At 37.9% G+C, this 26,488-nt stretch overlaps 1 protein-coding gene across 5 annotated transcripts in view; it reads left to right on the top strand.

Moving 5' to 3' along the window:
* LOC116325506 (carbohydrate sulfotransferase 8) overlaps positions 1 to 26,488 on the top strand; it is a 179,599-nt gene that overhangs the window by 5,670 nt on the left and 147,441 nt on the right. For 2 of the 5 annotated variants that reach the window (XM_039612889.1, XM_039612871.1), the window contains exons 1-2: positions 13,524 to 13,759; positions 15,875 to 15,977. The exons of 1 other annotated variant lie outside the window; for it this stretch is intronic. The gene's annotated coding sequence lies outside the window, so the exon portion shown is untranslated. Of the gene's footprint in view, positions 1 to 856; positions 1,411 to 13,523; positions 13,760 to 15,874; positions 15,978 to 26,488 lie in introns of those variants that run through there. 2 more of the 5 variants (XM_031746417.2, XM_039612880.1) reach the window with 2 other exon arrangements.

Here is a 26,488-nt window from a genome sequence, read left to right as displayed (position 1 = left end):
ATCTTTTAGTTCAAATCAGTGCAAGATTAAATAGCTTACCGTGTGTGCTTTTTTGAGGCTGATGAATGCGCACTGGCTGGGGGCTGTGATATTTTAAACTAGCTTAATTTAGTATGCCAACTTGTTGAAGTGGCACCTTGATCTTCTCACAATGAAAAGACTAAGGGGACCTAAAATCAGTCAACTGTGCCCTGAGCAGGAAGACCACCAAAAGATATTTTAATGTCAGCCAACAACAGGGTTATTTCTGGAAAAGGCAATATCAGTGACTTAATGTAAGTGGCATAGACAACCATATACTTATAAAATAACTAATTCTCACAATCCCCACACCCTTTTCTCTTGTTTTTATTGTTTGTTTCTTTTTTTCTTTTGGGTCATGTCAGTAACTTTTCCCCAGCAGTGAAAACAGCTGTCATTTTAGGCCTATTTGTCTGGTAAACGCAGGATTTACAAGGGAAAAAACCAGGTTGTGTCCTCAGTTAAACGTTATCACTAATCCGTAATCTGAAAGTCAGAAAGTCATTCTCAGACAGAAATAAACTCATAAACAAATTGACAACGTGGCACTTTTACTGCATTAATGTTAATGATTTCTTAATAAAGAATGAGTATCAATAATCTTGGACTTAAATAAATTAATATAGCTCAGTCTGTATCATCTCTCTGAGAAAGGAGAATCAAACTCTATGCCGCCTCTACTGTAGCCGAGTCGCATTTACTATCGCAGCGCATATCGTACAGTTTACAGTTTCAGCGCCATGTTCCCATCCTTTGGTAAGAAAAGAAGGGTAATAATAACGATGAGACGCGTAGCTCATCCATATTAGAAGAGTCTTTAATGAACTCGGATCGTCAGAGACACTCCTCCTGCTCCCGGCTCCCTCCGCTCCGCTCCCGTTACCAGACGATGCGCGCGTGAAAATTTGCAGCCCCATCTTTATCAGTATCATCGCCGTGAAGACAAAGAGAAGACCGCAAATGAAGATGTGCTGCACTAGCAGGAGAAGCCCCTCTTAAAGTCACTATTACCGCAGCTGTGCCCGCCCAGAGGCAGATAGAGAACCGGTCCTTGGAGACTCTTTGGGGATGCGCAAAGATGTGAGAGTGAAGAGTGAGATGCATTGTGATTGGCCATACTCATCCTAAAAGCGTCAGGGAAGGAGAGTGATGTTTGCTCCAGCAAAAGAGTCGAAGAGGTGGCATCAAACTTGAAGGAGACGTGTTCAGTGTGTACAGTCGATGCTTTCGCGGCATTAACCGTAAACTTGCATCATTTCCCCAAAGAGGCGGACGCGCTTTCCGTGGTGCTGAAACAGAGACTTGGCTGATCAACTAGTGAACAAGAGGAGGACACTCTCACTTCGTCACCTGCTTCTGAGCTTCATTGTATTGGGGAGCCGTGGCAAGGTAAGTGCAGTGATGTACAGTGCCTTACATTGCAATGAAGATACGCTGTTTTCATTTATATCTGTATCACGGCCACACATCAAACAGCGTCCGTTTTTTTAATCGCGTCTTTATCTGTTGTCCCGAGTTTCTGATGCTTACGTTTTATTTTAAAGTTTGATCCAATTTTACCATAGCAACAAAGTTTCATAATCAATCCGTCTTAAGTTTGTTTAGCTTACATTCTCCGGCTGTGGAAACATATTGCAGATTGTCTGTCCCTGTTTATGATTGTCATTATTAGATACTTTCTAAATCTAATCTGACTTAAATTCTTTCCCCTCGTTGTTTTAAAAGCTCGAGGGACTTTGTTTTCTATATTGCATTAATTTACCCTCAGGTTCCAGTGCACTAGAGAGTTTACTTACTTCTGAAAGTGTTTAAAATGATGAAAACATAGCTTTATAACTGCTTGTGCACTTAGTTTTCTGTGCTGTCAGACATTTTCACACATCACTCCTTCTTTGAAACATGTATTATTAGAGTGAGAAGACACAGCATATGCTTTACCACTGCAGCATGGGGAACATTATACTTAGTAATGGCTCTTTCTGTTGGAACAGTGATTGGAAGCAGGAGTTTGTGCTGGTCTTTCATTTTGCTGCTGGTACCTGTACAGTAGTAGTAGTTGTTGTTTGTTTGTTTCATACCATGACTATGTGCCTCAAAACTCAATTCACATTCAGTGTTTTTAAGGGAAAACTTTAAAAGTTGTGTTGAGGTTTAGAAATTCATACCACTATTATGAGTAGTTTTCCTTTGTTATATCACGTTAAAATGTGGCTGGACTATAACCAGGAAATAGAAACAAGTGAAAAAAGATTTTGTGCTGTTGTTCAAGTGTCACATGAAGATTGGTGTGTTCACTAGACCATAAAAATAGCCGCTGCTCGCTAACTGGCTTCAGGGCTGTATTTTTGGGTTATGTCACTTTTATAGCACAAAAGAGATTGTTCTAACATAATCATCCCTAACATAACTTTAAGGTTTGTGGTGGCTTTCAAATGCTTGATGTTTCCAGTGCACTGTCCAAAGAAATCTGAATGAACGATATCATATCAGACCAATAAAATGTTGTAAACTGATTGTATAAGAGACTGCATGTTCAAACCATGTGGTCAGTTAAAAGTTTAGGATCTGAAAGCGTTTGTAGAGTGTTGTAATTGCAAGAGCTGCGACTTACTTGCTTTAATCAAGTACCTTGTTGGACTGAGAAGGAGCGTGGGTGTCATCAAAGCAGAACAAAGCCTCTTTGAGGTGGAAAAACTTAAGTTGTGATTAATTTCAAAAGGGACGCCTTAATTTCAAAGGCACGCTCTTGTATTTGAGACACTAAGTCAATATCCTACAAAGTCAGAGGACTTTTTGTGGTGTTGAAGGAGACTACTCAGAACTTAAAGCTATGGCTGATATCTTTTAAAACTGGATGGCTAGCTAAAACTTTACAACACAGCTTTTTTGTGTTCTGTGGCTCTTTAATAGCTAGTTTGTTATTATTCGTATATTTTTACTAGAGGAGCTGTTATCCTCTCACCCTAATTCTAACATGTCTTTACAATCTGAGCAGAAGGCAGGTGTACTTGTACCTGCAAGGCTGAATGAAATACTTGACCTCTGTGTCAGAATTTGTTATTCATTCTTCATGCAAAGATTCAGACCCTCCACAAGATAATAAACAGAGTTGTAATTGCCAGTAAGGTTGCTCAGCAGCTTTAATCAATTACTGTGCCGTCTTCCATCGAGAGAGATGGGGAGTGCAGGTGTCATCAAAGCAGAATGAGTCTCTTTTGAGGTGGGAAATGCAAGACTCAATGACTTCACTCAGCTGGGTCACTGGACACACAGGAGAGCTTTGACGCGTACAAATTGTGCTTGAAGGTGCTGCGTTCATCCTGGGAGGCTCAGTGGCTGGCAGAGGACCAGCAGAGCAGGGACATTGCACTCCAGATGGCCAAGAGAGGCCAGAGGAAGAGTGCTGTCCAAGCCCAGCTGGGTGTACGGGAAGCTGGACTGCCGGTGGTGTGTGTACGTGATTGTGGGAGGCAGACGGGATGAGAGAAGCAGTAAACGATAGAAAGAAAGAGGGATATACAGTATGTGAGGGTGTGTGTGTGTATTGAAGGAGTGGTTTGGGAGAGAAAGGGTGAGTGAGAGAGAGCGAGGGAGAGAAACCAAGAGCAAATGGTACAGGCGCCTCTGTGTGTGCTCGCATGCATGGAAGTAGTGATAGGAAAAGTGTGGGTGGAAGAAGAAATGAAAGAGAAGATGAAGGAGCTTGCATGTCTGTGTGCTGGTGCTAGTGTATGTATGCAACTGTGTATTTCTCTAGCTGTGTGTGTGTGTCTGTGTGTGAGTGAGAGTGTTGAAGGGACAGAAGCAGAAAGGGTTGGAGACAGAAAATGAAAGAAAAAAGAAACAGGCACTTGTGTGTATGTGTCGGTGTGTGGGAGGGAGAGAAAATGAAACTGGAAGAAGCAGGCATGTGTGTATCTATGTGCTTGTGTGCGATTGCAGAAAAAGCATTACTCAGTAAAAAAAGACAAAAACAAAAGAAGAGGAAGAAAAAGGAACACGTGTGTCCCTTGGAAAATGAGAGTATGAGGGGTGAGAGAAACACTGGTTTGATTGGACGCTTGCTTTTGTATTTGTGAGGAGAGCGTTGTACATGGGTGGTCTTAATACTGATGCTAGTATTCACTGATGATACTAAGAGGTGTATGAAGGCTGCATGAAAATTACACACACAAAACAAGTAAAATGGAACCTTACCTCGATTGGAAAAAAGTATCTCAGCATTTCATTCAGCCAGCTCTAACCTCTGACTCTGCGTTTTACCATTTTTCACACACTCGTTCAGCAGCAATGTGACTTTCAGTGTTCTCTGAGTATGTGCTTTATGGCAAAAGGCTTCAGGCAGATGACCTCTTTCTGAAAGGTCATAATCTGATATTCACGCCCCACTATGATGGAGAAGATCTGTTGCATGTGTCAGGCTTTTTTTTAAATCCTTTTTTCAGCACATTTTACATCTTCAATGTAACACATTCTCCTTCTGAAGTAAAAGCCACCTGAGAATGCGCACAGAGCACATGACGACAAACACACAACGGCTTCACAGAGATAACTTCGCCTCACTGTTTCCATTTGGGAAGCCGCTAGAGAGCAGATGGAGAGAGAGCATGCTCTTTTTATTCTGCCACATCTGCTCCGTGATGGAATGGAGCATGATCTGCACTTTGATCACAATGAATTATTCCTATCCCTGGCTATAAATATGGTCTGTCTACAGCACCCAGTCTCTCTCTCACTTCTTAAACTAGGAATCTGTGCTCGCCTCTGAGTCGCTCTCTCCTTGAGTGTGTCACTGCGGCTGTACTGCAGCTCTGGTTTTCTTCTTCACACTGTGAAGGAACCGAAATCCCTTCCTTCAGCCCAGTTCACTAAAAGAAGCATTGTGTGCAAAAAGTTCTATATAAGAAACAAATAAAGGGGCTTTGCTCAACCTTTTATTATTCTGCTTTTATTCCATATTTTTCACTTTTGCAAAAAAATAAATAAATAAAAACATGAAAATGTCAAAACCAATAATATGTCTCCCCTCTCAATACCCAGGCACGCTGTGAGTCTGTATCACACCCTGAAGAAGGATGTAATCAATATGTTTGCACATTGTGTTCACTCACTGACATTTTTGTTGAAGATGTATTGCCAAACATGAAAAAAAAATACAAAATGTAGCATAACAGCCAGTTTCATAAGTCTGTCCCTTCCTTACAATAGCAGACGGAGGTGCCATCCAGTGCAGCAGTGTGGCTCATTAGTGTGCTTTAAATGCTTTCTTAAAATAATGGATGGGATGGAAGAAAAAGATTTAGTGGCAGGCATTGGATAATATGGCTCAACTGATTACAGCCTGCATATCATATAGCTTTTATCCCTGTTCCGAGATTGTGATACCAGCATTGAAAGCTGTAGTCCTGAGATGGACATTACTCTTTTACTTTTAAGGCAATTTCAGATTTGAATTAAATATAGTTGGGAAAAATTGGATATACAGATTTACAAAACTGAAAGTTATTAAATAGTTATTGAGGCCACAAACTCTTTATGAAAAAGATAGCTGTATTTATGATACACCTAATTTACTTTTCGATCATTATTTGATGTAAGTGGGAAAGTTTGTTCCTCTCCTCACTTATTCTGCTGTGTGTGTGTTCGTGTCACTGTGTGTGCCCCTCCTCACAGACACAGAGTGGAGCAGATGAGACTCAGATGGCAAATGGTTCTTATGTAGTGCTTTTCTACTCTATCTGAGCACTCAAAGCGCTTTACACAACTCGCCTCATTCACCCATTCACACAAGCACTTTTTTGTATGCTCTTTCTCTCTAACATTCACACACATTCATACGAGCAACTTGGGGTTAGTATCTTGGCCAGAGATATTTGTCATTCAGACTGGAGCACAGGGGCTCGAACAACCAGCCTTTCAATTAGTAAGTGACCTGCTCTACCACCTGAGCCACCCCATATATCTCATGCTCTTTCCCATATAATTTATATCAAGTTGTCAAAAACCTTTTTTTATCAAAATAAATCCTGACATATGTTAAATCAAACAAAATAAAATATAAAAGCAAGATGAATTCTATGGAAAGCGCCATCATCTGCACTTTTCTGACATTCTCATTCATTTTAACACCTCTTTGCACTAAATGACAATTCAGATGCTTCCAAAGAGTATTATCCATGCTATGTTAGCTTTTCTTCAAGCATTCCACTTCAAACATTTTGGCTCTACTTCATAGATTGGGTTGTGGTCAGGATCTATGATTCATGACCTCTTTGAGATACAAAATTGGGAAATAGACCATCACTCACTGCAAGCAGGCCAAACTGGGATTGATTTTCTGTTAACGTGTAATTTCTAATTCATAGAGCTGATTATAATGTCTTGGATGGCATCATGAAAATTCTTTTGATATGTCAGGGACAAACTATGGCACAATTCTTATGAGAACATGGAAGCAATGGCAAAGACTGACTTCAGGCTATGCTTTATAGAAACAATCAGCAGAGATTGTATCTATGTCTTTGTACATCAGTGCATCCCACAGAGATGTGACGTGTCACTTTCTTAGCATCACTGCTTATGCTTATTGACTCATTTTCATACAAAGAATTCGTAGTTCTTGCACACAGCAACTTCACATCATCTCACAGCCTTACCCGCAAAGTATGGTACTATCAACCTATCACCTCTAATGGGAACAAAAGGTCAGCCCTTAATTATTCATTCGGGATGTCAAACAATGCTTGCCGGCTGTTATTTAGGGTGGGGGAGACCCATATGAATAATTCAAGTGCAGGAGTCTCTTTCCTTCGAAGAGTGGCACTGTGGTTCAGATGTTTGTGAGAGTCTTATCTCCATGCAGGAGCCCTCTGTCATTCCTGAGCTGACCTTGGCTGTCACTGCAGCAGCAACATGGGTGGCACAGAAGGTGGCAGGGACGCTTGTTCTTCCCGTATCTGCAGGCCTCCTCCACACTATGAGAGTGAGTAGGAAGGACTACAGGGAGCAGGCTGTCTAAGCTCCCTCAGTGTCTGTTTACAGTACACTATGTGCCACGCTGTGCGGAGCCAGTGCCAATGCATTAAAAAAAAAGCAGATTACTCTTTAACAATGAGTTATTCTGCTTTTCACCCGAGGTACGTTTCTGTTTTGGTACACTAGCCATGTCAATTGCTCTTAAGCTGCTTTCTTAAGATGTAAGGGGTGTTTATTGCAGCTGAAGAGGCAAAAGCAGATATTAATGCTATTAAAGTGCATTAAACTGAAGAATGCTGTAATGTGAGTCACTTCCATGAAAGGATTAGGGGGAGGCGGCATGGAGAGGATTCTGAGTAAGGAGAGAAAGTGAAAATGTTCATCTTGTTATGTGAGATGCAGGAGGGAAAGTGAGGGACAGATGAAACAGAGAGTGAGAAAAGTGTGTGTGTGTGAGAGAGAGAGAGAGAGAGAACATTTATGCCAACTCCACCATCTCTGAACAATAACAGAAGCACGTACACAGATACAGAGCACGTCTATCAAGCAACGGATGGCAAGCAGCCCAGAGAAAATCAAATGAGAAACATGTTTGTCATTGTAAATCCAATCAGCAGAATGATCCTATCCTCCTATGGCCACTATCTCACTGCTGTTTGTACTGTAGCACTCAGTGTAAGCGGAGGGGATCATCAGGCCCGTGACTCCTCTGCAGTTATAGATAAAATACCTTAATCAATAGTTGTTGATGGGGATACTTAGGAGTGCATCTGCATTCAGGGATTTTCCACTGAATCCAGTGCAATCTTCTTTTACAAGCATCATCAAATTTAAGGTATCATTTTGAAAAGGGTTAGGTCTATAAATGGTTTATCCTTGGGCAATGATTGAAACCACAATAAAAGCAGCAGAGATCTAATTACACCATGCAGTCCTGTGACTACTGGTAAATCACTGATTTCTTGTCTTTCTGGATGTCTTAAATACAATATAGTAATTGCTGAAACATTTTGGTGAAGAACATGAAAAAAAGGTTCTAAATCTTCATTAGGGAGTATCGGTGAAGACCGTTATGTTCCATGTATAAGTGCACAAATACCTGCCACCTGGAAATCAGGTCCATAAAGAAGACAGGCTGATGAATTGAAAACAGAATATTATTTGGGAGCAGGGAGGCTCAGGGGTTGGCTTATGATCTTAGTATTTCTCTGAGAATCACTGCCCTTGTTGCTACCACGCTATGTGCAGAGAAGTGACAGTGCTCGTTTATCTTGGAGCAGAAAAAAACGGTTGAGGAGAAGCAGTTTCATCTGGGGTTTTCTGTAAAAGTTTGGAGGACGTGGATTAACTCATAGAACCCCAGGGGTTAGAAGCAGCCCCTTGTCCTGGGCTGACAAGGTTACTGTTTCAGAGGCTGATATCGAGGCAGTTGCTCTTTGAGGTCAAAGACAGCATGGTGCCTGGAAGTCCATGGAAGGACATGGCCATACTTGCTGCCAGCACCTCACCACACCACAGGGCACCTAAGATGTTAACCCTTCTGGAACCAGGTTGCGACGCAGGCCAGAGTTTTACAGCCTGAGTTAATTACACAAATCTTACTCTCCAAGAACTTCATTTAAGACTTGACAACGCATTCAAGCCTTCATTTGTTACGTGCGTTGTTTAAAAAGAGTTGAAATCAGTGATTAAAACTTAAAGAACTTCTATATAATTTAGATTGTGAAAAGTTTTGGAATTGCTTATAAAAAGTATATAAAATTAAGCTGCAGGTCCATGCAAGGAAAGACTTTGTAAATTATCAATAATGTGCTGATTAAATGTATTAAATCATTTCATCAGCCTCCCATAACATTCTTTCACTATTCACAATGTCTTAAATACAATTCAAATCCCTTTAATCAGCACCTACTTCACACAGCTCTTTTTGAAATATTGTATTCATAGGGCAACAATAGCAATCATTTCAATGTAACTAGATTTTGTTAAATTGGCTGAAAGATATTTCTTTGAATTACGTAAAAATCCGGTGTAATTTTTAAATAATGTATACAGATTGATTGTTTGTGATCAGATGGCTTTTTATAAGGTACAGTATATAAGTGCAGTTCACTTTATATTTTCTATTTAGGCCACATTTCTTAGTAGCTTAGTGATTAATTATGTATATTGTTCATCACATGATGATCCCACAATAGACCATATGGTGGCTGTGTTATGTGAGATTTAGTTTTGTTGAGATTTAGCAGAATATCAATCGTCAAAAAGGAAAAGGAAAAAGTTCCCTACATCCTCTAGAGAATTATTACCAAATTAGTCAATACAGCATGGCAGTATTATGTTACTTTAATGAATGGAGGAGGCCATAATTTTTAGGGTGCATTTGCTACAAATTCACTGTTGACACAAAGCATTTTAATATGATTTATTAGAGGTAAATCATTCTATAGTCAGATATTATCTGGTGTTTTAGAGTGTAATTTACATTAAACTGTTTATCATTCAGTCCTTGAATTCCTGCTTTAATTGAGTCAATACAAACACATCTACCTTGATCGTTATTTAATGTTTATTGTTAAGTGATTAATTCCTGCACTGCCATAATTACATCCACCCTCATAAAAGAAAATGAATCCCATTTTTGTTATTTTTTCTCTCCATATGATTAAACAAGAACCACAGGCAAAGGGTCGCTCTTTCAATTAGAGTTTCATTTACCACATTTAATTACCCACACTCTCTGCCCTCTTTGACCCTGCAGTATGCCTCATATGACTAATGAATGCACTTACCTGATTTCCTTGCCAGGGAAATCACATCAGTGTCCATTTCCAATCATCTGCTCAGAGGAAGGCTGTAAAATTGGTGACTGAAGATTAAAGGATTTTTTGGGTTGGGGTGTGGTTGTGGCGTGGGATGAGTATATATTGACCAGGGCAGAGGTTTCAAGCAAGTACAGAAAGTCTCTGTGATGTTTCCAGCTGGCCACCTTACTCAAGCCAGACACTTTGATCTTCCATAATCCCGTGTAGCCACGAGTAGTCACAATTCTCAGTGTGTAGCAGTTGAATCAAAACTAGGCAGAAAAGTGTTCTAGCACTGAAATCAGCAGTATTGGCTGTGGACGGTACGTAAAACTGCTAAAGGGTAAAATTTAACATCCATTACCAGCTTCACTTACTGTTTATTCTAAAGCACAACAGCCTCAGTCCTGAAACTATGTCCTGAAAAGTTTCATACAGTCGGAATCATCATTGTCATCATATGGTTCAATGAGCAAGTCTCATACATGACTGACACTGACATTCAAGATAATTGAAAGAGATATTGAAGGCCAGACAATTTACCACAAAGACTATATGACATTGTTTTGTTGGTGATGTTACTTAATTATAATATAAATATTATCATATAATATTATACTGCCCCAACCATCATTGCATCTAACCAATTTCAACACTGTGATGTCATATTTTTAGGAAAAGATATTTGCTTATATTAATATTTCACTGCATAAGTCGTGTGTTTTTTCCATTGTTTAAGGTTGTATTTCTACCAGAAAGCCTTTAGTGTCCTATTCTTGGAAGACTGTGTTCCAAGGCAGAATTTTTAGGTGCAAATGCATATGGGTATAAATGCTCATCTTTTATCTGGCTTTATTATGACAATTTCAAACAATGGTACAATTTTAGCTAGGGCCAAATACTAAGCATCTTAAATTTTTTTAGATGAAACTGAAATTAAACTAGCTATTTTATTAGCTAGCTATTCATTCATTCTCTTCCGCTTATCCCCATCAGGGTCAAGGGGGTGTTGGAGCGTATTCCAACAACCATAGGTTGAGACAGCTAACTAGCATTATATAAAAAAATATCCACCCAATTTGTGGACATGGTCTGGAATATTCCCCTAATATTATCTTATATAGGGTTTAAAACAGACTGACTAGCTTTTGAAATGAGTCATTTTCCGGATCAGCTGATGATACCTTTTATTTAACCAGTATCATCTCTTACTTAGCTAGAAAATGTCAGTTATATAAAGTGCATTTTTCTGTGTGCAAAATATGTTCCCAACTGTATGAACTTGTTGCTTCTGCATAAAAATCCAAAAAGGAGGGCCTCTAGTAATAGCAACAGTATTGTAAATGCAGAATAGAAAAATACCAGTGAAAACTGCGTGATAGTGGCCTGGAAGTTTTTCTCGAAGACTATATTGGCACTTACCAATGCTAATATTATACACATCATTGATGTACAGTATCAAATCATACTAGTAATTGCCACAAGGCTGCTGTGCTTTAAATAGCATCTTTTATTCAGCTGCATATGCTACATGCTCTCAGAGAAGCAATGTATTTACTTTGAGCAAAATACATAAGATATTAAGAATTACGTCAGTCTTGAAAGGTTAAAACCCAAAAGAATTCACCTGCTTAATACCTGCAAAAGAGCTCCTTAGGAAAACTTTAATAAAAAGGAGAGACACAGAGTTCATTACACTGTAGCTGCACATGATTGTCTGTCAGCTCCCTCTTTGACTTAATGAAAAGTTATGGCAAGTGAGTGATTTTATGAAGTGGTTTAAGGGAGTTCTTTAGCTCAACAAAAACTGCATGTTTTGCTCTCTTGTATAATTGGCATGTAAATAATTATGACTTGGAGTCCTGACAAAGTAACAGTACTTAAAAACTGGCCTTAGAATCTGAGGAAATATGCAATGCTAAATTCAAATAGCTTTTTGCCATATGACAAATGTAGGCAGAATCAATCAGCTGTAGGCAGGATTATTTGCTGGATTTGTGGCCACGTTTTTTTTTTATTTGTGATTTATTCCAACAATTTTAAAATGAAAAAGACTTTAAGCTCACGTTTTGTATGGGTGTACAGTTGGAGTGCTCTAATTCTGAAGTATTATGGCTAACAGATAAATTGGATTAAATTTGGGTATGAGTCATTAGCTTTCAGCCATGTTGTTTCTTAATGAACTTATTTAGTAAAATTAAACTGTTGTCTTTTTTTATAATATACACTTGCTGGGTAGCACATTAAGTAGTGGAGTATTATTGCCTCAACATAACTGCTTTGCATTAAATTTTAAAGAGGGGCTCCTATTAATATTTAAGATTAAGCATTCAAGCAATAGTGTCTGACTATAAGCTCAGTGTAGATGTCTTCTAAAATACTAAAGTTAACCCTTGTCTTCGCTGTTTCATACAAATAAAGATTAATTTATGGGGTCATTAAAAATTTACATTCCCATTCTACTCCTATTAATCAGTTCCTAATCGGATCTGAGGTGACTGCACATAGGCTATTTAAGCCTGGAATTATAACAGGTGCTACAAATGACACCCCAGGGAACAAGGTTGGCCAAGAAATCACATTCAAAGTCATTCTGCTTTACCATTTAATATTTCCTGTAAAATAGTTCAACTCGAATCAGGCTGTATACATTTATTATTGTTATTTGTTATATATTAAGTTTAAGTATACATTTTACTGCAGCGACACAGAGTTTTGACTTGTGTCTATGGTCAGATTTTTTCAATAAACATACACAAGTCGAACACTTGGTGAAATGCTCATCAAGTAAACTCACTGTGCCTTGTGATGGAAGGAAATCATGAGTTTCTTTCACTATGAATCCACCATTTTATTCAGTTACAGTGTGTCACCAAGAGGTGGTGCTTTCACTGCAAAAACTTTGATGTATAGTTTCAGATTGTTTTGATAGCTTGGAAAATAGCCTGATACAAATCTAGAGTGAATTTGAGCTGTTGATCTTTTATTTCTACCTCAGATTGCTAAAACTATTTCAGCAAACATTCCTTTTTTAAATTCATTTTAATTTAACCCAGTGAATAAACATTTTCAAATTACAGTATTGTGCAAGAATGCAGAACCATCTCTTATTTCTTTATTTTTTGTTTTTGTTCATAAGGAGCCAGTTGAGCCACTTCAGCAATGTTTTTCCAGGCCTTCTCTAGGTCTAGGTCGACATTAACTGTTTTTTCACTCATTTTCAGTCCTGTAATGGTTCGAACAAGGATTCATAGGTCACTTAACACTGACCTATCATCATTCACACATAACCACCCCGCCTCCATCTCAAGGAATGAACATTGTTCAGTTCTTAGCAAAGAACTCATTTTAAATTATCATCTTTAGAAATTTCTGTAGTTTAATCTATGAAAAACACCAAAGAGCTTTTTATTTACCTGCCTCCTGTCTGTGTGTGTGTGTGTGTGTGTGTGTGTGTGTGTGTGTGTGTGTGTGTGAGTTGCGCATACAAACTGTAACAAGTCATGCCCACTAGTATATGGCAGCGTGTTCATTAATGTGTGTTACTCACATTAGTTTGTGCTGGGAAAAAAATTGTTATCTTTACAGGGACTCGTGACAGAATCTAAAAGCCAGTTTGACAGAAAAAGTCTCCAAACCAGTCTGACTAGTGCGCATGCTTTCATTTTGTCAAAACCATATATCACACCTACAGAAGTGATACTGGTCCCTGTCATAACTTACTTTACGGAGCAAAATCAACATCAGTATTTTTCTTTTTTCCCCCTTTTTTATTGATCTCTTAATGTATTTTAAGTTTGTCATTTAAAAGTAGTAGGCCGTTTAATTTAAGGCCTTGTGAAATTAACATTTCGGAAGTTTATTTGTTAATTTATTTTTCATTAAACAAGAAGGGAGTGTCTTTCTGGACCGGTATGTGAAGAAAACTGCTGAAGTGGAGGTGTGATTACCAGTGTTGGGTAAGTTACTTTAAATTAGTAACTTAGTTACATTACTAGTTACTTCCATCAAAAGTAACTCAGTTACTTCAAGTTACTCGTTACTTTCAAAGTAACTAGTTACTAGGGAAAGTAACTTTGGTTTTACTCAGACTTCTCTTGTTAATGTGTTGCTTCTGTAACTGGATACCCAGCCAGATTGTCAGTCTTCTAGCTTGCTTACTTGCCACAAGTGCACTGTGCCACCTACCAATAGAAAGGAAAAAATAATGTGCATATTTTCACGAGAGAAATCCCACGCCTGGACCGTCGTTGACCGCCGCCATGATTCTAGCCTGCTTTTTACATCCAACACAAAAACTGCAGTCGTGGTGCTTTCGATTGTACTCAGAACCTGGAAATTCTGCCTTCTGAATAGGAAGATGTAGGTAACACCAGACTGCAGATGAGCTGCATACAGGGCTGGACTGGGACAAAAAAAAATCGTCCCGGGCATTTTGACTAGAGACCGGCCCACCATTATAGGAAAAATCATAAAGCCTTTGAATGAAAATAAACACTGTTGTGACAGTGATGTACACTGTTCTGATGGTATATATGCATCAATCTATCAATTGTTTGTTGTAAGACTCAGATAATTATTTATTAAAAGCGAGACATTTTAAATGAGAATAATAAAGAAAAGTATTTCCTTGTGCCCCCTTTCCTGTTAATGCCCTACCTGGCCCCTGGCAACACTTTGCTAGACCCGCCCCTGCACAGTTACCAGCTGTCAGCTACGTGAAAAGGATCCTGGTGTTATTTGTCTCTCAGAAACAGTTCATAACTTCCTTCAACTCATTCATGTCACCTAAAAGGTAAACCTGTTTCTACATCACCTGTTCAGCTCTGATGATTCAGTAAGGACATCTCCTGGTTTCATCTGCATGTTTCCCTCTCACCAGATAACCAAACCGATATCATGACCAGCAGCTTCACAGCTGTGGCTCCAGCAAACATCAGCTGATATTAGAAATTAATATTAAATAAATTCTAACAACAGCTGATCAAGCTTAAACATGCTGCTGTTGTTTAACGCGACATCCGCTGGTTTCCTCTTTCTGGCGCAAAGTGGGCGATAAATAAACAAGAGAGAAAAGCCGATCAGCTGATCATTGATCAGTTTCGTGATTGAAGTAGAAACAGGAGAGAGAGAAGAGAGAAGAAGAGGCAGCTGTGCAGCTTCAGCTTTGTGTCTTTTTCATTGTAGCTGAAGTCCGGGGACAAACTGTGTTCCTTTTCACCTCAGTACGAAACGCTGTAATATTTTCTCTGAATACCAGACGATTCTGTTTTTAGGGGACGGTTGGCAACTCTAATAATTAACCTTATGAACAAAATAAAGTTCAACATCAGTAACATAGCACCCACCCAGCTGTATAGAAACTCCGTCATGCTAGCTAGCACGCAGTACGAAAATGTCAGCACAATGAAAATAAACTCCACCTAAACTTGGTTTATATCTGACTCAGATAGACTGCAGGTCATAACTTCTTACCTGAAGTTCAGTTCACCTGACACGCGGACCGGCGGCCGCTTCGGGTCTCTCCTCTTGCCTCCCTTTGCCTTCATCCACCTGCTGGCCTCCACCACTTGCTAATGTTACTGAATCTGTGGAAGCTCCGCGATATCCACCACACGAAGTAACGAGTAACGAGCCTATCTAAATCCCAGTAACGAGTAACGCGTTCCTGATTTTGGCATAATAACTAGTTACCGTGCTCGTTACCACAATAATAACGTAGTTACTGTAACGCGTTACTTAATAACGCGTTAGTCCCAACACTGGTGATTACAAAATGAGACTTCACATGAAACCAGAACTCTTTTTGAGAGACTGCTATTAGTATATGACCGCACTGTTCCAGGGTATTGTGCCTTCCCTTTTTAAATTAAATCATGCTTTTTGTGGAAGGCAGACTACTTCATAACAATATGATGTAGCCTTCTACCAAAGTATGCAGTGTTTGCCAACCAACACTCAGGCATAATGAAAATGTGCTTTAGTATAAATATCCCCCTCTGACCATAAAGCACTCTTGTTCAAAACTCTTTGGATATATTATAATCTTCCTCTTCTTCTTTCTGTTTTATCAGAATTCTGCTAAATCAATAGACGGCCAGTATGCTAAGCATACAATATAACATAATATACTGAATGTGAACTTGACGGCCACAGATGTGCATCTACCAACATGTGGTAAGTTAAGACACATCACCAGGAAGGCAATACTAAGCCTGCAGCCTGTTTTCATAGGGTCAGAGGTTCAAACATGAGCAGGATCATAGAGAATATGAAAACAAACAGGCAGGCAACAAAATCAAGTTTGTGATCAAGTAGGTGTGGGTTTCAGTTCTTGATGCAGTTGGAAAGGTTTGGTCACGGAAAGGGAATAAGTAATGCTTTCCGAACCTATACCCACAATGGCAGAGGTGTAACAGCTCTCAGAGAGAACATCTGCAGCCTCGTATAGTTGATTGAGGCAGGCTGTGCTTTGTACCCTTCACCCAATAAAACTGGCAGATTTTCACAAAGCAAATAAGCAAAAAAAAAAAAGGCATTTTTAATCAAAACAAAAAACAAAACCCCAATAATGAACATATGTCTACTTTCAGAATATTTATTCTATTTATAATGTTTCTAGAATTTGTTCCCTGCCACATGTTTTAGTTAACACACAGACACACACACACACACACACACACACATAGCTGATAAACATCTCTTTACTTTATATTCAAATACAATGTGGAAAGTATTTCCTTCTGTTATAATACAGAGACATAACTGAGCATGCTGCTTTTGACAAACTGCTCCAGAACATTCTAAATACATAACAGGTAGTTTATTTGCATAGATCTAGTAGCTGACTTTTTTTTTATCACTATTGTAAATAGTTAAGTTGAGAAAATGTAGATGTGTATTTTGCACAGAAACCTTCAACCCCAAGTATTTTGCATGGTTTTTTTGTGTTAAATTTCTGCTGTTTTGTCATCCAAACATTTTAGCAGGGAAATTTCTAATTAGCTGAAATTTACAGTAAAATGCAGGAACTGTTCCTCAACAGCCTATTACTACTTAATGACAAAATTAAAATACATTAGGAGATCAAAAAAAAGAAAATAAAAAGAAATATTCTGATGTGCCTTTCCTAACATTAAAATCATATGTAGTCAGATATGTGTCAAAAGACATGTTAAAACAGTGGAGTGACCTGGCAGCAATCAAGTTTGCTCTTGATATCTATCATAGTGACAGGTACAGTGGATTAATACAGGCATTGTCATGGTCAAAAAACTCTAAATCCAGACTTTTTGGGGGGGGATTATATTCTTGTTTATTATCAGATCTTCTGTTTACTTCTTAGTTTGTTTTTGCCTCGTATCCTGAGTCTTAGTTAATTTTTTTTCTATTCCTGTTTATTCCCATTACTATTTTACTTAGGGTTTATTTTGTATAGGCTTGCGTTATTTACCCTTGTGTTCTTCTGTGTCAAGTTAAGTGTGTTAGTGTCTTGTCTCTGTTTGCTGTGTAGTGCATCCATTTCTGCTTTATCTTGTCTCCAGGGTCTTCTTTTGGGTCTTTTTTTTTTCTTCTGTAACGTATGACAGGGACTAACTGCAAACCCCATTTTGCAGAACCACTTGTGAAGGTGTAAAAATGAAAACATGCACACTAGTCAGACTAGTTTGGAAACTTTTCTTGTCAAACTGGCCTTTATCAGATTCTGCCACATGTCCCTGCAAACAATTGCATTTTTGTTCCCACCTAAGCGAATTTTAGAAACAGAAATTGATGAACACACTGCTATATATTAGTAGTATATTAGTGTGTGCCATACTTACTCCTTGCTTCTGTCATGGTGTTGCATATAACTGGCCTTGCTGCTTCGGACAAGCTGTTCCCAAATATTCCAAATACATAACAGGTAGTTTGTTTGCATGATGCTAGTGGCTGATCTTGACATGCAATTTGTATGAAAACCTGCAACACCAAGTATTACAACATGTATCTACTTTTTTCTTTCTGTTACTCTTTTACCTCAGTCTTCCAAACATTTTAGCAGGTAAGTTTCTAATTAGCTGAAATTTACAATGAAATGTAGGACCTATTCTTAGGCACTGTTTAAGCAGACTGATTTATCTTCTCCTCTTTTCACTGAGGATAATGTGAATTAACTAAGCCAAAATAAAGTGAACTGGCTTTGAATTCTTAATGGCAACTTGGTTCCTCTTTTATAACCAGCAGAGTAACTGGGAAAAAAGTAGTTATGCTTTTAAAAAGTACCTGGTGTTCCTCAGGTAGGATCGCTTTGAGAACTTTAATTTGGCAATTAGCTAACACATCATAGCCCTTCAAACAAACTAGCTAATGGCTAATGGGTTTTTCAGGTCTATTTTTGACCTGTCCATCTGTTACTCTGTCTAATCCCAAATTAGTCAAACTGGTTGCCTTAATATCATATTTTGTGCAGACAACTCTGGCTCCCTACAGAAGATTCCCCTTGGCTTTGAGGATTACTTGAATTTTGCTCTAGCATTATCATGATGCTGGCATTTCTATTAAAATGTGTTTGATGGGTTGCCATAAACAGATTTGCCTCACATTCCCTGGATGGACAGACGGATCGATGGAGATATGCTGTGTCCAGATGTTGCTTTAGTCCACTGCCACTTTAACTACTCTTACCAACAGCTTAGAATTCTAGTATTTCTCATGAAAGAGATTAAAATAAATTATAAAGACAACATTATTGTTTTGAATATTCCCTCTCACACCCTAATATTTTGCTTTAAGCTTTTGTCATGTAATTGTACCCTAAGCACTTTGTTGATCAACTTGTGCTTACAACTATTATGAAATTAAATGTCATTCACATTACATATTACATCACCAACCTTTTAGTTTGCGTTGACTTAATTATTAAATCCCTACAATGACATGAATGGGGCAATACACTTGATTCAGATTGGTTAAACGTTTTCCTATGAAGATGTGAAAGAAAGGAAAATCAATGTTTTGGTGTCAGTTCTGTGAGTGCATCTTTAAATTGCAATAGTTAATTGTTAGTGACAAGACAAACAGCAATCAGGCTATATGTCATGAGATAGACAGGTAAAACTAACGAGCATTGTTGCAGGCAGAGACATGGTGAATAGAATGCAAAATTTGACAGTGTAGTAGGAACAGATGTCCAAATTAGTTGTGTTTGCTGATTTCAGCTTGTGGAAAGTGAAATTGCTATGCGTGTGACTTGTTGTAGCCTTTCTGTTCAACAGATCACTTAAATTTGACTTTGAACCAAAACAAATGAAAGGCAGCTGGGAGTAGACGCAGCAGAGTGTATCACTCCTGTCCAGTATGAGGTTTTGCATCCACTAACTGCAGCTCATAATCTTGCTGCAAAGTAATCCAGCTCCACTGGCATCAAAGCAACAACAACAGCAGCTGCTACCACTTTGAAGAGCTCAAGCCCACTTAATGAGTCTGGTCAGGTGAATTCAGTAATAGCAACATAATAGCTATTAGGTTGTTTTATGTCTTAAGTAGTGTCTGTCAGCATGAAAGAATAAAAAGACAAGTCAGTGTAATAGGAATTTGATTGATTTCCCCTCAGTGGTTTATTCAGCAATCTTTTAACCCCCTCTAGCTACGACAGGTCAATAAAAAAGGCAATGTGTATATTTGAGCATTTGAAATATTATAGATTCTGTCCTGATTCTTTAATATTGAGGATAAGAACAAACCAACACTGGCCCAGATGAGTTCAGTCAAACGATGATTTTATTAAACACACGTGTGGGAAGATGTATACTGTAACAACATCAGCATAGATCTTCGCTAAAAAGCACACTTCAAAATGGTTTTAATATGTCAGGGTTCAGCCCCTTCTTGCGTCAGCAAAGAGCATAACATGCATCAGTTACAGTTAATGATTGATTAACAGTTAATGACAGTTAGACAAGTTCCCATTATCAGCAACATTTTTACCATACATGGCTGTTTGTTTCAACCGTCTCCCCCTCCAGATGGTTCCTGTTGACTTGTTCATTTTATGTTTATTTTAACACCTCTTGCATCAACTGTTACTATGCAGGCACACATGCAGTTACAAGCAAAGTGTATCTCTCACCTCTGACCTGGAACTTCATCTACAGTTAGTTGTGTCTGTAAGCGTGCTTGCTTTGGCCTTTTTGCGCTCTGGTCACCTTACACAATAGACCACCTGGACGTTCACGCCAGACGAAGCTTATGGCCTTCAAAAGGACTGAGCGCCAACTCTTTATGAGCGCATTTGCAAAGTGTGTATAAAAATAACTACAACTACGCACTTGATAAAAGTTTTAATAAGGTGGCACTAATGAAAGCCATATTAGCAATGATATATTTTCTTTTAATTCCACAATTCACATCAAATCCAATTGTGATGTTTTCATTTTTAATCTTATACTTTACTTGTTTTAGGAAGTAACTGAAACCACACATGTACAGTAAACTTGCAATATGTGTTCTGGAACATTTTACTGTCCTGCCCTTTTTTTCTCCAAACAAAAAAAAATATTTTGGGCAAAGCCACAAAACAAAATTTTAAATCCTATCCAGTAAAATTAAACACTGGAAACAAACTCCTCTTTTTCAAAATTTGCCAGATAAAGAAGCCCAAAGTGATAGAAATGTGTTTCTGGCAAAACAAATCGTGACAGTCAACAGATTCCTCTTCTTCTTCTTCTACTGAACCTATGGCTTCTGCTGTTAGTCTGAATTCAATTCTACTAATTGTGAAATCATCAAATCACATTTTTCACCAGATCTTCTCTTGGTAGCAGTAATGACTATGATTATATGCAACAAAATGGGCTCATTTTTGAATTGGTTTACGTTCTTTTATACTGTCTAGTAACCACACATGAATACAGAGAATTATATATTCATTCATTTACACGACTAACAATTGTAACAATATGCATGCACATAATTCTTATGTTTGGGCAAATTTACATGCTATATCCAGTTTCTGCAGTGAGTAACACTTCTGTTTTAATCCAAAGCGTCAATAATTTTACATTCATTATTTTTGCTTTCCTAATCACAGTCCATTTTCTATACCCCCTGCAATATTGTCACTTGAGCCCCCCACGGGACATGCCATTATAAACCAACTACCCCTTAAGTACCAGTGCATTATTAAGCTCTCCAGCACTATGTTGTACCAGCGCAAGAAAAGTCATCACTTTGCAATGACCCTGGATCTTACACCATCTATCACCTGCAGGTCTTTTCATATGTCTAGCACAGAAAAAAAAACAGTGTAAAAAATAGTCATTAAAGAAATGTAAACCCAGGCTACAAAATAGCCTAAAACAGCTTAAAGTGGCACACACACACACACACACACACACACACACACACATACATTACCTGTTCCCAGGACTGTGCTCTTCTGGACAGAGATCTCCAATGTTGTTCCTGGGATCTGCTGGACCCACTCGCCTAGTTTGGGAGTCACCGCACCTAGTGCTCCGATTACCACTGGGACCACTGTTACCTTCACCCTCCTCTTCTTCTTAAGCTCTTCGTGTTCAAACACAACTGCACCACTGACAATGTTTTGAGATCAGCCATTTGTAACATACTGACAACATTCAGCCACAAATAAAGTCCTCTTCCTTTCCTTTTCGATCTGGTTTCCATATATGGAAACCAGATAGAAGAGTTCACATCCTGCCATCTGATGGTTTGATCTGTTTGTTAGTGACTATCAATCAAGATATGTTTGATATTCTGTCTGACAATACCACACCTTTAAAATTGGATGAGTAACATTTATTACACAAATTTAACTTTCATTTTGTTTTTGGAAAAGGACTTTATTTGTGGCTGAATGTTGTCAGTATGTTAAAAATGGCTGATCTGAAAACATTGTCAGTGGTGCAGTTGTGTTTGAACACAATAAAGTTATTTGAAAATCAACATTGTGTAAACATTCATTAATACAACAGGGAGCACCTCATGAAAACTATAAAGGATACTTTTTCTAGACTTTAGGAAATTGATTGGCAAAACAAAAAAATATATGTTGTGTAAACTTTAGGAATTACATTGGTGGAACAATAAAATATGAGTTGAGAAAAAGCACAGTTATTAGTCTTGTAAACACAAAAACATTACTTGAAGCAACTTTTCTCCTAAACTTGAAATTATAAGTTATCCATCAGAACCTAAAAACGTAAATGCAGTGGGTTGCCTTGAGTTTTTACATTTTCGCAACAATTTTTTTTTACAGTGGGGACTATGGAGAAATTATACAATATCAAATGCAAATCAAAAGGAGAGAGTTTGCCAAATTTAACTGAGGTTGATTAAAGACTATTGTTCTTTCAGTCCATTAGCTCCGACATGTATGGGGTAAATGTAGCATCTCAATTGTAAAATCAGCCTGGAACCTTTGTTGCAAAGATTTTTTTCTTTTGATCTCTTTACTGATCACCATTGTGCAAAAAGTTCATAAAAATACTCCTGGAAAATGCATTTCACGTCAGATGCTCAGGTTAGTCACTATGCTTCTCAGTGTGAAGAATTTCTTCTGAAAAGTTTTTTTTTTTTGCCTTACATAACATGCAGTCAATATGCACTTACAATACAGAGAACACGTTTATAAAATACCAACACCAAAGATCATCATCGTTAGAAAAAGACTTGAAAAGGACATGTTGCCACCCCTCCCCCACGCCCAAATAAAGCAGCCACTATATTCTTGCTATCTAATGAACATTATTTCTAAAAAACAAAAAAAGAAAGTTTATAGCAACACAAATGTCCACAAATGCTGTTTTTATTATTTAAATGGAATACAACAAAATAGCACTGCTTTCTGACAATAATAAAAATAAGTAAAATAAATCAGTAAAATTAAGATAAAATTAAAGGCCAGAAAAAAGTAATAATGAAACAATAATAATCTAAAATAAAAGTAATAAAATGATAAACAGCTGATTAAAATTTAATAGAAATGTTTGCAAAATTAGAGGAAGTGCTGTCCAACAGTGTAACCACAAGTCACAACAAAATATGAAACAGCTTAGAAATCAATTTCAAATTTGTCAGCCTGTTTAACAAAAAAAATTTAATGAATAAATAAATAAATAAATAAATCTGTATCTGACCAGAGCAGTTAGCTCAAAACTTTTGCATGTAAATTCAATTATTAATACAGTACCAGTTCCATGTACAATACAAGATTGCAATCACTGTTTTTGAGTAATTTATTTTCTGTCTCTATTTTCTTTCTCACGTGTGATGCACATGAGGCATTGATGTGGACATGTAATAAGAGCAGTTCTAGTTCAGCTCTGAAATTAAGTGTCCGATGATATTTTTAGAGGATAACTCTGAATGATGAGCAGTGAAATCCATGTAAGAGAAAGAAAGCCACCAGAGCTACGTGTGAGCAGAATATAAATGCATAGTGGTAATGTTCTTTAAACTTGTTGCATGTTTGCATTGTATCTCATCAAGTGATCAATGTCTGTGATGCTCTGTTTGAAAATGCTACCTTGGTATTTCAGTCTGAAAAGGGCGTCTAGAACAAAAAGGGCAAGGTGTCCTGGATCTGAATACCGTGTGCTTTTTATACCATAGCAACACTTGCTTAAGAGTTCTATCTTGTCTGGAGCCAGTGTTACAATTAAAGACTAACATCCATGTAAATGTTAACCAATTAGTTCCAATGTTTTGAGTCTTATTTTTAGTTTACATATTTTTCACTAATTCACTAATTTAAATGTGTGAGTGGTACTGCACTAAAAAGTCCAGCACAACAGCACCTCCAATTATAAACTCAATAAGAAACAAATATACATCAATAAAGACCACGCTGGAGTAACAGAATAATTTTAAAATGAATTACAATGCAATATATACCAATGTATACAAATCGCAGGTGCTAATCCCTTCTCCACTACTTCCCTACTAATCTTAGAGCCACAGTTGCTACTCATTTATCATGTTTAGCCTTTATTTGGCACAAGTATGTCTACCTGGATAAAAAGCATCCCATACGAAGTGTCTGCACAGAGTGAGCAGCTTTCAAAATGTAAAAGACACCATGGGTACCAAGAAAAAACTCTCAACCACGCACATCCTGTAGATACAAATTTATCCTTCATGTGGTTTCTTTAGTGAACAATGTTCTCAGCTCTCAGTGAAATTACTCAATAATGATATAATAACAGGACAATTCAAATGCATGTCCCTGTATTAATTGCTTTCACGTTTATCTGTTATTCTTTGCTGAACACCAAAAGGGGCCTTGGAAGATGCACCGTTCTATGAAATACATGCAGTTGGATTCCCTCATTACAAAATGTAAGGGGCAAACTCCACATCAATCTGGACCAGAACCACAGCGTTTGAACTAGATGGTTTTTATCTGTTTTAAGTTTTTTTTTGTTTTTTTTTTAGTATTTGGATTCTTAGGGCATCATTTGGACATGTGCTGCAAAATTACTTTATATCCAGACTTTACTAATGCTGGGCATACACTTTGCGATTTTTATCCCATTTTGAGCCGATTTTTGAGTCGTGCGACTGTTTTGGTGATTGGCCCAAGTTTCGCCTTCATCGTGTGTCGTGCATCGTGTAGTATACGTGGGGTAACGAGAAGCGATTAACACCTCACGACCAGCTCCCGATCATCAATCACTTGGTCGGGAGGATTTGTCGTGAGGGTGTTACCGCAGCCGCTCACACTGCACACGCGCAAACACATAAATGTCGGTGAAAAAGACGGAGTAGCACAGCAGTGCAGCGTGTGATCTGGACACAAGCGATGGAGGCACTTGTAGAACTTTGGAAAGCTCATCCGAGCCTTTTCGATGTGGTCTCACAAAATTATCATGACCACAACAACTGTGAAAATAGTTGGCTCTACACTGCTGCTCAATCACAGCTGCCTGATCAATGTTTTTCATTAGCAATTTAGCAAAGCTGATGGTGGTGGTGTGCGTGTCTGTGTGAGTGAAAGACAGAGAGAGGGAGAGCGAGCGACAGAATTTCTGTTATAACCTTGATTTTTATGGACGCACAGTGTGAGCACTCAGGTCGCAGCAGAGCATCGGGCCGTATAGTGTGAGACCCTGCATCGTGACCTGCGAACTTCTAACCCCTGCGAGTCAATCGTGCAGTTTGAGCAGAAGCTGAATAACGCGACTGAAAAAAATCGCACAGTGTATGCCCAGCTTAACTGTACTGCCACCAATACCAAAAATACAGAAGAAGAAATCTGCAGAGACAGATATTTGAAGACTTCCTTTGCACAAACTGCACTCTCATAATATAATTTTTAGAAACCCCTACCTGTCCGTTAAAGAAGAATCAGGATTTTTTTTAAACTTGCTACAATCTCAGTTAAAACCTGGCCTTCGATCACAACATTAACTAGTTGTGCATACATGCTGCCAGTGTTTTGTATTGTGTGCTTTGTTTTATGTTGTTTATTTTAGATACTTAGTTTTACAACATTACAATTAAAAATTATTAAAAATTATTATTACTTTTATGGTCAAGGGAGTGGTGTTGGTAATTAGCTTTGGTTAGAACCTGGTTGATCTGTACCTGTCCCTGTCATGGTCCTGGTTTGTTGTTTGTTTTACTTTTTTTGTTGTTGTTGATTAGTGTTAACATTTTTCTCTTGTGTTTTCTTGTTTTTGCATCTCTTTGATTGTTTGTATTACTATCTCTACCAATAGCAAGCTTTCTGCAATGCCAGTGTTTGTGCCTCCATTGTGTTTCCCTCCTTTCATTTGTGTTTAATTGTTTTTTACCTGTGTCAGAATTTCCTTGTGTGTGTATGTAGTGTCATTTAGCCTCCATCTGTCTGTCTTCTTCTTTATGGTACTTTTGCACCTTTTTGAATTCCTATTTTAATTTTTTACTTCTTGCTTAGTTTAATTGCATCAGCGTCCTGCATTTTAATTCAGTTACTTAAATTGATTAAATATAATTCCAAACTTTGTTTAATAACCGTGTCCTAAAATTCTATAAAGCAGTCACTCCATATCTTTTATTGCAAGTGTATGAAAAAAGAAAAAAATAATAATTTTCCAATCATAAAAAGAATGAGGACAAGAAGAAGAGAAAAATGTACAAGAATAACATTAAGATGCCAATTAAAGATGTAGACATTTTTTGTTTTTTCTGACCAGTTTGGTAATTATTTTACAGTTGTGTACAACTTCTCTCACCAACCAAGACAACAATTTAACACTTTGACGTAGCTAAAAACAACTTTCTCTAACACAGTAGTACAGTAGCGTGTAATCTGCTTCACTGAGATAATGAAAGCAACTGAAAATAGCACATTTCTATCAAAACCCTTTGCAGTCAAAAGAGCGTGAACTATTAATGGCAGCAGATTATTAGAGCTGGAAAAAGGACTCTTCTCTCAGAATGTTGAGAAAAGTAATTAAAGTAGAAGCAAGTTTTGCTGAGGAGGATTTGGAAGACTCCAAAGAACAGACATATTTTCAATAATATCAAAACCATAATATATGATAGCAATCAGATACATTTTAGAGATGGCTTACCTAAGCAGTATCCTGTCCTGTATATGGAAAGATTCTGGATTAGTTTCTCTTAGAATTTCCAGTTTCCAGATTCAATTCTATTTATGATCCTCAGTGTATTTCCAACAACATTTATATTTACATGAA

The sequence above is a fragment of the Oreochromis aureus genome, linkage group 1 (genome assembly GCF_013358895.1).
Source record: "Oreochromis aureus strain Israel breed Guangdong linkage group 1, ZZ_aureus, whole genome shotgun sequence".
In the NCBI taxonomy this organism is placed as follows: Eukaryota; Metazoa; Chordata; class Actinopteri; order Cichliformes; family Cichlidae; genus Oreochromis; species Oreochromis aureus.
The sequence above is the reverse complement of the archived record's forward strand: the minus strand, read 5'-3'. Positions and strand labels throughout refer to the sequence as shown.